This window comes from Halichoeres trimaculatus, unplaced genomic scaffold (genome assembly GCF_033239565.1).
Source record: "Halichoeres trimaculatus isolate MK-OKI-2021-1 unplaced genomic scaffold, fHalTri1.1 fHalTri1_scaffold_1, whole genome shotgun sequence".
In the NCBI taxonomy this organism is placed as follows: domain Eukaryota; kingdom Metazoa; phylum Chordata; class Actinopteri; order Labriformes; family Labridae; genus Halichoeres; species Halichoeres trimaculatus.
The window spans coordinates 14,225,268-14,238,777 of NW_027437179.1; the positions used below are offsets into that span (position 1 = coordinate 14,225,268).

At 38.6% G+C, this 13,510-nt stretch overlaps 1 long non-coding RNA gene across 1 annotated transcript; it reads left to right on the top strand.

Annotated features, from left to right (window-relative positions):
• Positions 1-667: 667 nt before the first annotated feature.
• On the top strand, positions 668-8,580 carry LOC141794774 (uncharacterized). Its single transcript, XR_012598554.1, has 3 exons — positions 668-815; positions 5,580-5,728; positions 8,172-8,580. It is a non-coding gene; the product is annotated as an uncharacterized LOC141794774 (long non-coding RNA).
• The last annotated feature ends 4,930 nt before the right edge of the window (positions 8,581-13,510 follow it).

Below are 13,510 nucleotides of genomic sequence, written 5' to 3' on the forward strand. Positions count from 1 at the left end.
TGCAGTTGAACATGTTTCTTTTCCATCTCTATCAGGTAGAAAACAAGCTACCTGGTCAGATGTTACCTGGAAAAAGCAGTCTTCTTAGTTAACAGAGTTAACACCTAGCTGTGTCTTTCTTTCTGCCTTCAGGATCTGATTACCATGGTCCTCCAATGGTTTGTCAACTTAAATTGTTCCCTGATTTTTTTTAGCCCAACTATCAGGTCAAAATATCAGTGTTATATTTTGATTTTAACAAACATACATAAAATGCATTAAACTAAGTCAGTAAGTGAGTAAAAACAGTTGAGTTTCTGTGCTTAAAAGCAATGATATGATAAAGTTGTACAAACAGTGAAGAGCCTGAGCCACACACTTTAATTTGGCCAGAAAATTTCCTAAAAACAAAACGAAACAGCTTAAGAATCCATGATTTGATGGATTACATTTTTTTATAGGGAAAATTTAAATTGTGCACACTTGCACAAAACACTGTTAGCATTTAGCTTAAATACTATTGCGTCCCTCAGTGCATCTTCCCAGAGCAGCAGGAATTGTTATAAAATCTTGAGAGATAACTGTGATGGACCTTTTCTTTTCATCTGCCACAATTCTGCTTTGGGAATTTTCCCTCATCCTTCCCAGCTGCCCTCAGTGTCCCAGCTGATAAAACCCTCAGAGTGATCCCTCTTCTCATATATTAAAGATCTCTGGAGTCAGCCGCTCTGCAGACACGTCGGACGGGATACTCTGCCTGGAAACACCGCAAACTAATCGGACTCGGCCGCCGACAGAGACGGACGACTCTCGTAAGAGACGAGGGGGTCGACGAGGTGGGATAGAATTAATGACAGTTCCCGGCAGCAGCTAACAGCTTACACACAAAGACACACGCACACACTTCCTGTCAGTAGGCGGAGCTGTGTGTTGTAAACATGTCATCTATTTTTGCTCATAAACACGGGAGCTGAGTTTGGCGAATACAAGGCCAACAGGTTACTCTGACATCTGTAAAAATCCTAACATAGTCTTCAAGGAACAAAATATTTGTTAAATCTTATATGGCATAAAACTATATCCTGAGAAACATCCGTCTAAAATCTGCTCTTATTGTGACTATCGTTGTTATTTACAGGTGTGTTACCTCACCATTAAAGCTATTCAACCCTTACACTGGATCCAACTGTAGTTGGACATGCCATGACATTTATTTAAGGTTGGCTATAATAGCAACCTTAATAAAATCAGCCTTTACCTTATCATTCTTATAGGTAGAGTCCACAGGATTTTCCGAAAAAATAAAATGTCAACTTTTACAGGATCCAGCTCAATTGTCACTTCTGGGCCTCTTTACATGTTCTTAAAAAAACTATTGCAAAGAAACATAAATGTGGTTTCAAGAAGGCCAATTGACCTAGAAATTGTTGAAATTAAAATTTAACAGTATTATTGTGGATATAAATCAGAGATAAAAAGCAATATATAGAGTCTTTGGTTGACTCAGGGTCGCTGATGCCAAATTTATAGCTCCTGTGATAAGCTTAAGGGGCTGTAAATTTGTAGTACCCTTGCAGTCAAAGAAAGGCAAATGATTTCTTCGCTGAAAATTTGTGTCAAAAAAATCTATTCTGTCTTTATTTTAAATATCTATAGGCTTTACATGGTAAATCTTTTGGATAGAAAAGTTTAAAGAACCAGTTTCGTGGTCTAACCAGGGTCCACTGTCACACACAATACTTATTGGTTCATACTAATAACCATTTTTTTATGAGTGGCCTGTTTGTTTTTGTAGCTCATATTAAGGCATCTTTATCAATTTAAGTCTGTTTCTTTACCATCTATAACTCCACACAGGAGCTTTAATCAGCATGCAGATCGGGTACAGTGAAGCCTGTTTCTTAAAGTGAGAGAGAACAGAGCCCAGGCAAACACACTCTTACTTTAATGCAATCAATAATGCAGAGAGACTTTAATTAAGCTGCAAGTGAGAGATTATTTATCTTAATTATTTCCTCAAGGGTGAACCCCATTCATGCTGAAAGTGTTTCATTTATGGAAGGAAAGAAAAGTAAGACAAGCACACCTCAGCATCCTCTGAGCTCTCTCATGCAGCCTGCCTTCAAAGCCTTTGAGTGGCTGTTGAGTAAGAAAAGCAGAAAAGGAAGGAAGGGAAGGGATAATAGAGGACCCTGCAGCTGCACGCTGTGGGTCAGATGTGGGTTTTTGTGTGGAGCTGAGAGTCCTCATCCAAAGAGGGCAGCACCGGAGATAAGAGGGAGCACAAGTCAAAACAAAAGAATATGTGAAAGAAAGAGAGGATGGAGCTAAATTTAGCTCTGCTTCTCTCTGTGAAACAGCTGGGGAGGGGAAGAGAGGCAACTGTGCTGAATGCTGATCAAGATGCTCTTTAAGTTCATGAATGAAGCATGTGCAGCTTAAATCCACTTGTTATCCTGCTAGCCGGGGATTCTAACAGCTGGGGTTGATATAATTTGTCTTATTTAATAACACAAAGGGTTACATAACCCCAAACTTTCCCTCTATAGATCCCATATTTCTCTTTCTTTTTGCATGTCCCTCACTGTCAGTGCTCTGCTGTGGTTACACTTTTATGTGCATCCAGCAGAAGCTCCTCTCACACGTTATATTTAGGTGCGGAGTAAAGGTTAGGCCCCTAATCAACTTTTATGTGAATATTATCACAAGTTATTGCTTTGCAGTTCATCCAGAGACCCACGGCCGTTCCACATTTGTGAGGCGGTTAATTTGTCCTTTTGAAAGGCCTGCTGCCTGTTTTACTGCCGTCCATTACTTCTACTAATGTTTTGACGCTCTGGTTGTAATCTCTGTTTGTCACTGTGCTGTGAATAAAATCAGACATGAGAGTGTGAAAATATTCAGCAGCATTTTGTTCCTGTTTATTCCAGAGTGGGTGACAGGAACGTCCACACAGCTCAGAAGCTTGTGGCTCAGCGGACTCAGACTATAAACTACAAACACAGCTCGGTGGATGTCATTCTTTATAGCTGAATAGAAACAAAGGTGTTTCCCTTAAATGATGTGTTAACTTATCACACTACATCAAAGTTTGGGTTGAACAACATTCAGTTTTTGACAAGATGCAGAGTACAAGACAAATTGCTAGGGATGGGCAAGTACTGGTCTTGAGTGTTAAGCTGATACCAGCCTTTTTTCAAGGTATCGCTAAAGTGAACTTTCCAGCAACAAAAATCGCACTGCTACCTGTGTGTGTCTGTGTAACCAGCAGTCAGAGAGGATCTCTTGCAGCGTCTTTGGATCAAACCAACTAGAGGGAGAGGGGTGGATGCTTTTTGAAGTTTGAATGTAAGGCACCAGCACAGACTGTATGATTCAGTGTTTCCCCTATTATTGTATAGGTGGGTGGCCTGTCCCCTCATCGAAGGCACCTGCGCCCCTGGAAGTCCAGTTAGTTTTAGGCTGCGTTTACACAATGCCAAAAATGGTCAGATCTGATGACATTTCGTTGCGTTTTGGCCTTGCCCTTAGATGAGACTGTGTTGCATTTTGTCCGAAAACGCAAACTTTTGAAAACGCCCTCCAGAGTGGATAGTTTACAAATCGCTCCTCAATCCAGCCTTGTATAAACACAGAGCAGAGCGTTTCAGGGTGAAAAGCTGACATCACCGCATGCGCGCTTGCAGTTTCAGGTGAAGGTTGCGTGCGCAGCCACAATTTGCAGTTAAGCTATTCCAGCCCAGTTGGTGGCGGTAATGCGCCTCAAGGTTGGATTGCCAACTGTCTCGCACAATAAAACGGCAGAAAAAGAAAGAACAACCACAAAAAATATGGCTGATTTCCAAGTAGCATTTATACTCGCACATATCCACACCACCAACTACTGGCCTTACATTGCCACTACATCGTTGTGACTTGTCCTCTTGGAGTCATATGAACGTGGATCGTTTTTACGCTGTCCTCATGTAAGCGTGGGTGGTTCTTGGAAACGCAAAAGGAGGAATCTTTGCGGGAGTCTCTGTGTAAACGTGGCCTTAATTTAAGTGATTAAAAGTTACCTCTCTCATAAATCAGGTCTATACCTTGTTTTTTTAATTTAACAGACTAAATAGCCTTATGTTTTTTATCTTATTTACACGACGAGTGTCATTAGTACATCGTCACGTTCACATTTCCCCTTGTGCGGTTTTGCACATGGTGAAATTCCACTCCAACGCGTTTACAGACACACAAACACGTGCACGCATTTACACACAGACAAGTATATTCTGTATAGCGGACAGAAAGCTGGGAAAACCACCACATAAAAAATTTCCCAGTGATTTCTCTGTGAAGATGCAACACTTGCTATCCTGTGCTGTGCCCCTGGTTGGGCAAACTTACGATCTTAATATCCTCTTACTTGCAAAGTTCGAAAAAAAATTCACCCCTGTACAGTGTGTGCTGATAGTGAAATTAGCATTTCAGACGGAATATTTTTTTTAACCAGGCTGTAAATCTGCATTGTCTTATGTTCTTAAACCGCTTATATTCTTAGACTGGCAGTTGCTGCTTGGGTCAAACAGTAGACACAAGTTCTGAAGCACTAAAGGTAAAATGCAGTGAATTGAACCGCAGATAGTCGGTGATAAATTTTGAGCTTGTTTGGTCTTTTGAAATACAATTTTCCCCAAACAGCAGTTCCAGAAGACTTCTGCGTATGTTATTTGTAGGTTCAGTGCTGTTTTCAATCCTGCAGATCCATCCCTTCTGGTCCTGTGAAAACCGCTGCCTAATAAAACCTCTGCTCTTCTTGTGTAATTTCCCAGCATGCATTAGTAACCACCAGGAAAGCTTTTAGCGCCCACACTGTGGTGGTGTAAAGTGTAAAGCAGAGTAAGATGATCCCGTTGGCTGCATTAGCTGAACTGATTGAGTTGTGTTTGATTGGATTGGCGCCGTAGATGGATCATTCTGGAAAGAATTAGAGATGTCCGGGCTGATAACAGCGGGGTGGTTTGATCTCTCTCGTCCTCTTTCTCTTTATCAAGGTCTGTGCATCTTTGCCCTCTCTCACTCAGCGTTTTATCTTATCACCTGCTGCACGGAGAGTTGATTTCTGATGCAGGGATCCATTAGATCAAGCTGAGTGTCTGCCCTTCGACTCCTCTCGGGAATCCACTTATTTTTAATGTGTAATTCTGAGCCAACAGGTTCTTTATGTGCTCTGGTTGTTCAAACGAAGCCAAATCAAACCACCCAGTATGACGTGTACTGGGACTGAGACAGACGCTACAAGAGGTGAAGATTCCTCCTACCAACCATGTGGCAGCAGCAGCTAGAGGGATTTTTGTTTTTGCAAAATCAAACAACTTTTCTGTGTGGTTTAGCTTTTATTTTACACTAATCAAAAAAATGCAGAGAAATGACAATCTGCTGTCTTCTTTATATCTACCTGAGGTGTTTGCAAATTACACTGCGGAACAAATTCACTTATATTGACAAAAACTGCACAAAGAAGAAATTTTCCTACAAAGTTTCAGAGCTCAGAACTTTCTATATGTGTTGACAGAGAAATTCAACAGTTGCATATTTCTTTTTTGTGATTTTTTTTTGTACAGGTGCGATTTGATCTGTAGATGACTGATGATGGGAGGGGGGCAAAGCCACGAGAGGGAGGAGAGGGAAGACAGAGAGAGGAGAGAGGAGGTGACTGAACAACAGCAGGAACCTGCAAACACAGAAGGATCAGGTTCTGAGTCTGCTCAAGGTATGGTGATATTTAACTGAGTAAATATATCTATTCATTTTAGATAAATCCTGTTTCTTCTTCTTCTTCTTCTTTTACTTTTATTTCAGACTTTTTCAGCCCTCAAATAGAAACACCAGTGGTTCCCGAAGTGAGTGTCAGGATTCACATACACTGATAGTTTGGTTGTGAAATGACTTCCAAAATCCAAAACGATTTGCATTTGAATATTTAATCCTTTATTGTTAAGACATTACCAAACAACAGAGGCTACATTTCAAAGAAAAGCCATGAGAGGAGAAAATGTTTATGTTTTCATGTCTTTGTTGAGGACCCCTGATGTGACTAAACCAGGATAACAGCGGTATCAGTGGAGGTAGATTCATTTAAGAAACACAGTAAAATGTACTCATAGGTCCAGACCCCTTTTCACTCTTTTTTTTTTTTGTCTTTTTTGATTGGCCCATGAGTATGTTACAGGGGGTTACTTGTCTCAGACACGTCTTTGTTAGAGGTTGCAGGCTGAAAAGGTTGGGAACTCCCTCACCACACCACACCATACCATTGAAACAGGTCAAATTAACCCCCTGTCCAGATAATACCCAGGTATATTTTGGCCCAATTATACCTAGGGTTTAAAGTGGACTGGGTCACAATTTATCTGGTGTGTAAAACAGGAAAGGCTGGACTATATCCCTCCAGGCCAGAATATACCCCTTCTAGGCAGCGGGTTTTGTGTTTATCAAGTGTTTAATTCAAAGAAGGATTGTCACTGTGAATGCTAGCAGGGCATACAACATGTTTCATTGTTCCATTTAATTACAAAAATAAAAAAAAGGTTTGTAATCCTTCCAGAATCTGAGTTAACCACTTCTAACTATCTTGTCCAGATCTGAAAATAGCCAAACTTGTTTCATTAAATGACTGAAGAGTGAATACTTCAAAAATTTAAGAACTGCTCAAATCTTAGTTTTTCTTTAATTTGAACAAACTCAATTACAATTTGGACTGGAAATTATTATTTTTTTTGTTTTTGTTTGAAGAATAAATGTTTTTGTAAACTGAAAACTGCTGCACATGAAACTGAGTTCTGTTCAATGGCAATCAGCAGTTATCTTCACATTGCAGCTCCCTCTCATTTGAACAGTTCCTCTAAACATCTAACAGCACTTAACCTTTAATATCTAGAGTGACTTGTTTAACACCACAGTAACAGAGTAAATTTTAAATGAAGTAATTACATATGTATACAGTACAGTATAACTGGTTCATTGAAGTCTTTAAATCATATTCACTTTGTGTTTAACATTGAAGACCAGCTGTGTCACCAACTTTTGATGATCTACGCTGCCACAGAGCGTGATCAATTCAGGGTTGTTACCTGTGATAATTTTTTTATTTGTATATTTCTATGTTTTATTCAATCAATAAAATATTTAAAAATATATCTTGTGTAGGGGGGATATAATCTGCCTTGGGGGGCATGAAGTGGCCAAGGCCATTTTGACTACTGGTATAGTCTGGATGGGGTATAGTTTGGCCTATTACACCAGCACCCAATAAATCCTATTTCTTGAACTAAAAGTGAAGCTTCCCTCTATTCTGATTGGTTGTCTATTAAACAGTTTGAATTCATGGTCAAGTTACTTTTTCTTAAAGAAATATTTTGTTTTCACACATCTCATATGGTTCAGCTAAAAGTCTTCTAAAGGCCCAAATAAACCAAGGTGGAGTCGAATCATAAGATATTAAAAGACCAAAACTGATACCTGAATAGTTTGTAAAGAGTAAAATAATCTGCCAAGAAGTTAGAAACACATACATTTCTTGTTAATTTTTTCTCGTGTTAAGTTATCAATCTTATTTCGAGAGACTGGACAAGAATCTTTGTTTCATACTTTCTTGGCATTTTTTGACTCTTTAAAAATGCTGCAGGTGTCAATTTGGTCTTATAATATCTTGAAATAAGAGATTTTCTTGACTTGTTGGCTGAATGTGATGCATATTCAGTAAAATGAGACATAAACAGTTGCATAGATTTCAGTTTTTGCAGTTTACTGATGAAAATCAGGTTGTAGCTCTCCGTTCAGGACGTATCCAGAATGAAAAATGTTTGCAAAATGCACCAAAGTTTCTCAGTTTAAGAAGAAGTTTCCACAAGATGCAGAGAAATTCACCACTGCATCACAACAGAACTTAGTATGAAGGATGCATTGATAATTTCATATAAGTAAAGAGTCTGAAGCTTTCCTCTACAGTCCTTACGGAGATTAGAAGCATCCACTACTGACTGTCATTGACCTCATATTTAATCCCCAAGAAGTCATCCTGTAAGCTCACAGTTCTTTTTCAGAGGTCATCCTGAACCCTTCACGAGCCCTGAAGTAAACTTGACAAACACTGTATATGCACACATGGTGCTCATGCAAATGTCTGCATTTTGATGATGTGTTTTGTCCCACAGACACCCCAGGAGAGCTGCCCCAGTGCCAGATGGGAAACAGGAGAGTGGACAATATGTGTTTCATGATCTCGTGCACCAACTGGTACTGAAGGGATCTGAGTTTAAGAGAAGAGAAGATGCTGAAGGGGTTTCTGTGCTGGATGCTGCATTTCATGAACTCAGTGAAAAGTACTGAGAGATGTCATCAGCAAACTGCAACCTGCCTGAGTCTACTCTGGAAATCCTGGAGTGTTAATGAGTGGGTGGAGGATGAGTGGGGCCCTCTTTAACGCTGTTTCACGGACTGAGGATGAAAACAGAGGAACCCTGTATTCTCCTGTTTCAGGAGTGAGCCTGCAACAGAAGAAACTACCAGGGGCCATGGGAGTCTCCATATAATAAAATAAAATCTTACACTAATCATTAAATATTTCCTGGGAGATCATCTCATACTCTATCTTTTCAAGTTTGGTGAAACAAACAGATACAGATACACTGAAAAAAACAAACATAGTCTCTGTGATGAGATGCTTACCCATGACTGTAAAAAATAAAAATCCCACTGAGCTCAGAAAACATTTCAGTAAACATTATTATTTCATGAAAATGCAAAAAAAAATGAGCCCAAAATGTTTAAATCACCTGTAAGGATTTTTTTTTATCAGATTGATATCAATGGTGATGTGTCTTCATGATATAAAAAGAGTAAACAAAAGCATCAACAACAAGACTGACATTTCCTCACTTGCTATTTTTTTATGCCTGTAACTGCTGTGAAAGGGGGGGGGGGGGGGGGGGGGGTGTCATGGTATATTATCTATCATTTCATTTCTGATGGTTGTTTTTTTTTGTAAATAATGCAGAATAAAATCAAATTACAAAAAAAAAATAGATTCAAATGAAAAAAACGTCATTTAACAAAACACAAAAGCTACATGTTGCAAAAGATAAACATTAAAAAAAGTAATTCAAACAAACCACAATAAAAAACAAAGAAAGTAAAAAGGAAATTTATATATTAAAGATATGTTTGTGAATTATTTCCCTTCCTTGTTTCCTAAAAGATTTTAAATGGGAGATTTGTGCTTCTTTTATGTTTTATTCTGTTCCTCTGGTGCCCCTGTAGAATTATTGTACAATTTACAGGTTTCTCACACTAGTGTTTTAGAAAACTCTTGTTTTCAGTCTCTGTCTGAAAGACTTACATACGTCAAGATAACTTACGTTACATAAAAATCTCATTAAGAGTTTTGCTTTCTCAAATTGGAGGGTTTTGATCAGTTTACCAACAGATACAAGGATTTCTGCAACTTTTGAATGTGTAGTGGTTTGCACAGTTTCGTTTGATCCAGCATTGTTATTTCATATCTAGTTTTTAAATATGGCAAAGCAGAATACCCCTCTTTAATTTTCTTACAAAATAAATTTGCATTTCGTAACATTGTTTCTTGTCAACACACCTCATTTCTACAGCAACATCATTAGTCAGAAGTGCTCTTACAAAGCTCCTCCCTCATCTGACTCACCTGACACACCTGAGGTTACTCAGAAACGAAACTTAGACAGGCAGACTGAAGCACAAGAAGAGAGGGTTCACTCTGACAGTTTTCTTCTGAGACATTAGCCACAGGAGAAAGAAGAGTTCACTTTAACACAACAGCTACAGCCATCCGACTCTTCAAACACTGAAGGTGAGTTTGAAAAAAAAAAACAGGAGTCAGACTGAAGGTGCTTTTTAGTGAAGAGAACAGAAAAAAAGAAAAATCCTGTACGTGGGCCAGCTTCCAGAGAGGAAAAACCTGATTGGTTTTCATGGCCTTACATTGTAATTGCTGTGAATGTAGCAATGCATTCACAGCATATGTTCTTCTGTGACAAAAAAATTTATTCTTCTTCATTCTTCCGCCCGCTTTTTTGGACCGCTAAAACTCAGACAAACTTCAACCGATTTTCACCGTTCAAACTTCAAAACGTGTGTTTCAGTTGGGACAAGGGGGCTATGACTTTTCAGAAACTTTTCACGAATAATTTCCGAGATATTCGACGATTTACGAAATTTCGGTCACATAGAGATGAATGGGGAATTTTCAAAATTTTCTCCCTTCAGGACATTTTTTCAGCTTTCTTCAAACCCTCCTCATTCAGTCATACATTCAGCTACAAACTCCATTCAAACTTCAAAATATTCAGCTATCTTTTGTCTTCATTCAGTGGGTTTCAAATGTTTCCTAGCATTCATAGTTTCTTCACAATGACCCTTCAAAGGTCATGATGCATTTCAGCTCTTTGAGCCGTTTAACATTGGTGTGTATTGGACGGAATGTTTTGGCTCAGAGTGGGAGATTCAAACGACAGAGCACGGAGAGGGGGAAACAAGACCTGAGAAACTTCTGGGTAAACTGCTCTCTTGGCCACATTTTTTGAGCTATCAACACAAATAAGCCCTCAGCATGTAAGTAGTCTTGTCCTGCTTCTGACAAAGTGGTTTTTAAAGCAAAAGGATGGAGCACTTTTTCACAAAATGGCCAACTGTCATGAGAAGTTCAAAAAAATCCCCATATACCTCCATGTTAATTCCTGAGGGGTTTTCTCAGAGATCAGTAAATTTTCCCTCATCTATCTATCGCTCTCGTGGGTTTGTTTCTTGACCTTCATGCATGAAATTTAGATCGACAGCTTCCTCTGGGTCTCAGGATTCCTACGGTGTGTTCATTTTTATTCTAGCCCTCACGGTTTTGGCAAGGTGACAGGAGATTCGGACTCTTGCTTTGCCACAAAATCTTCATAACATTACTGTAACAAGGGCAAAGTTGTGCACCTGCACCTGCTGCCCTTGACGAGCTGGTCACCGTGGAAACCTTTCATCTCATGCAGCTGTTTATAGTAACTCATCAAAACATCCAGGAACAAAGACAAGCATGTGTCTGTTAATTTATCATTGATCACCAATGTAAAATCTGGCTTCAGATAAGCCTCAGCAGACAGGTTTACATGATTGAACACACACACACACACACACACACACACACACACACACACACACACACACACACACACACACACACACACACACACACACACACACACACACACACACACACACACACACACACAGGGCAGAAAGTATCACACTTTAACAGCATTTGACTTCCATTTCCCTGAGTCAGCTCCTTATTTTCCCAGATTTTTTTCTTTTAATTTAAATCCCTTCCTTTAATTCCTGAATTGATTCAGCCATTCAAACTTTGAAATCCAATTTTAGATTGCACTGATTCATGCTTCATGATCATTCTTTTTGTCAGAATTTCAAGCACCTTTACACCCTGATTTCAAAGGGAATGTGTTGGGAATCAACAGACTCGACCAGCTCTCTGATGGCAGTTGGTGAACAATGATCACCATGGCAACATCTGGCTTCAGATGGGCCTCAGCCTACAGGCTTACATGGTTAAAAAACTCACACACAGGACACACAGGGTTACATTTTAACAGGGTTTAAGATAGCCGACTTACTTTTCCCCTCAGTCAGGTCATTATTTCCATCAATGTTCTTTGAAATTTGATACATTCCTTTAATTTTTGAATAGACGCAACCATTTCAACTTTAAATTCCTTCATCCATTCCATTTATTCGACCATTTATTTCCTTTCATCAAAGAGTTCATGGCAGGCTAATTCAGCATTCTGCATTAGCATTTCAGTGCAAGCTTTCCAGGAGTTCTTAAAACAATTTTCAGACATATCCTCATTCATTCATGTTCAGCATTCTGCATTAGCAGTTGAGCGCAAGCTTTTACAGGAGTTTTTAAAACAATTTTCAGACATATCCTCAGTCATTCATGATCAGCATTCTACATCAGCAGTTGAGCACAAGCTTTTCAAGACTTCATTCAACCATTTTAAGACAAATCTTCAGTCATTCATGTTCAGCGTTCTGCATTAGCATTTCAGTGCAAGCCTTGCATGACTTCATTCAACCATTTTCAGACACATCTTCAGTCATTCATGTTTAGCTTCTGCTTTAGCATTTCAGCGCGAGTTATTTAAGACTTCATTCAGCCATTTTCAGACATATCTTCAGTCATTCATGTTCAGCATTCTGCATTACCAGTTCAGCGCAAGCTGCTTCAGCATTCTGCATTCACAGCGCAATTTCTTCAGAAATTGCTTTTCTAGTTGGTTTAGATATTTTTATTTTTATTTTATTTGTGTTTCATTATATTGTAATTGAAAAGTCCTGTTAGATTTGCCTTTCCATTCATTACTGACTACATGATTATGTACAGTCAGGTATAAGAAATACATTTATCATTAAAAAGTACAGGTATAAAAACATTTATGGTTTTAAAGGGTGTGGGGGAATTTCAATATAACCAAGGGCCAGTTGTTCAAAGGTATTCTAATCAGATTTTGGTTACTGGATTGGATCAAATGTTGAAAATGAGTTGTTCAAAAGCAAAAGGATTTCAAAATCGGATTAGGTCACGTATTCCAATCCTGGTTTTAATACAGATCAAACGTTAAATTTGTGTTGTTCAGAACTTTTCAGTAGGATTTGGATCACTTTGAGCTTGAGCCAAAACAAAAAAATAAAAAAAACAACAACAAAAAAACAGGATTATCCTGATCCCAACAGGGGCAGGATTTCAAGGTGGATTTCAGGAAGAAAATGTAGGAAAACTTTATAATTGGTCAAATAATTCAACATTAGTGTACAATTTAGTGTTGATACTTGTATTTGTGTTTTGCACTTGACTTGTTTAACCATTAACCAGTGATAAAGTAGATAAAGTTAACTTAGGTTACCGATGCAGCCTTTCAGTACAGTAAAGCAAAAACAAAGAGAAAGAATAAATAAAGTGAAAGAGCAGAAGCACAGACACTCCTGGCAGAGGAACAAATCGAGCTGATCAAACTGTAGCAAATCATAGAAAAACTTAAGATCTTAAAAAAGCTGGACTCTCCTTCACAGATGGAGAAACAGCCTAATTTTTTTTGTTTTGCTAACTATCTGACATTTAGCCTCCTTTTTATTTTCAACATTTCAGACGTTTTCAAAGTATCCACTTTGTATTTTTTTAATGTATATATGTTATTTATTTGTTGTGGCTCAGATGAGGGACATAAAAGAAATTCAAAATAGAAGCTGATGTTTAGGCTATTTTCTTATTTTCTTATTTTTTCAGACAAAAAAAAAAAACCTTCAGTGACCCCATGTTGGCTCTTCTACCTGTTGTGCTTTACAGAGCTGGTAGCCAACATTATGATACGTTGTCACATTTAGAGCACTGGCAGTCTGGATTTGGTAATCTCGAAAACTGTGTATCCAGATCAGGCTGATCCAATCCAATGCTGCTTTG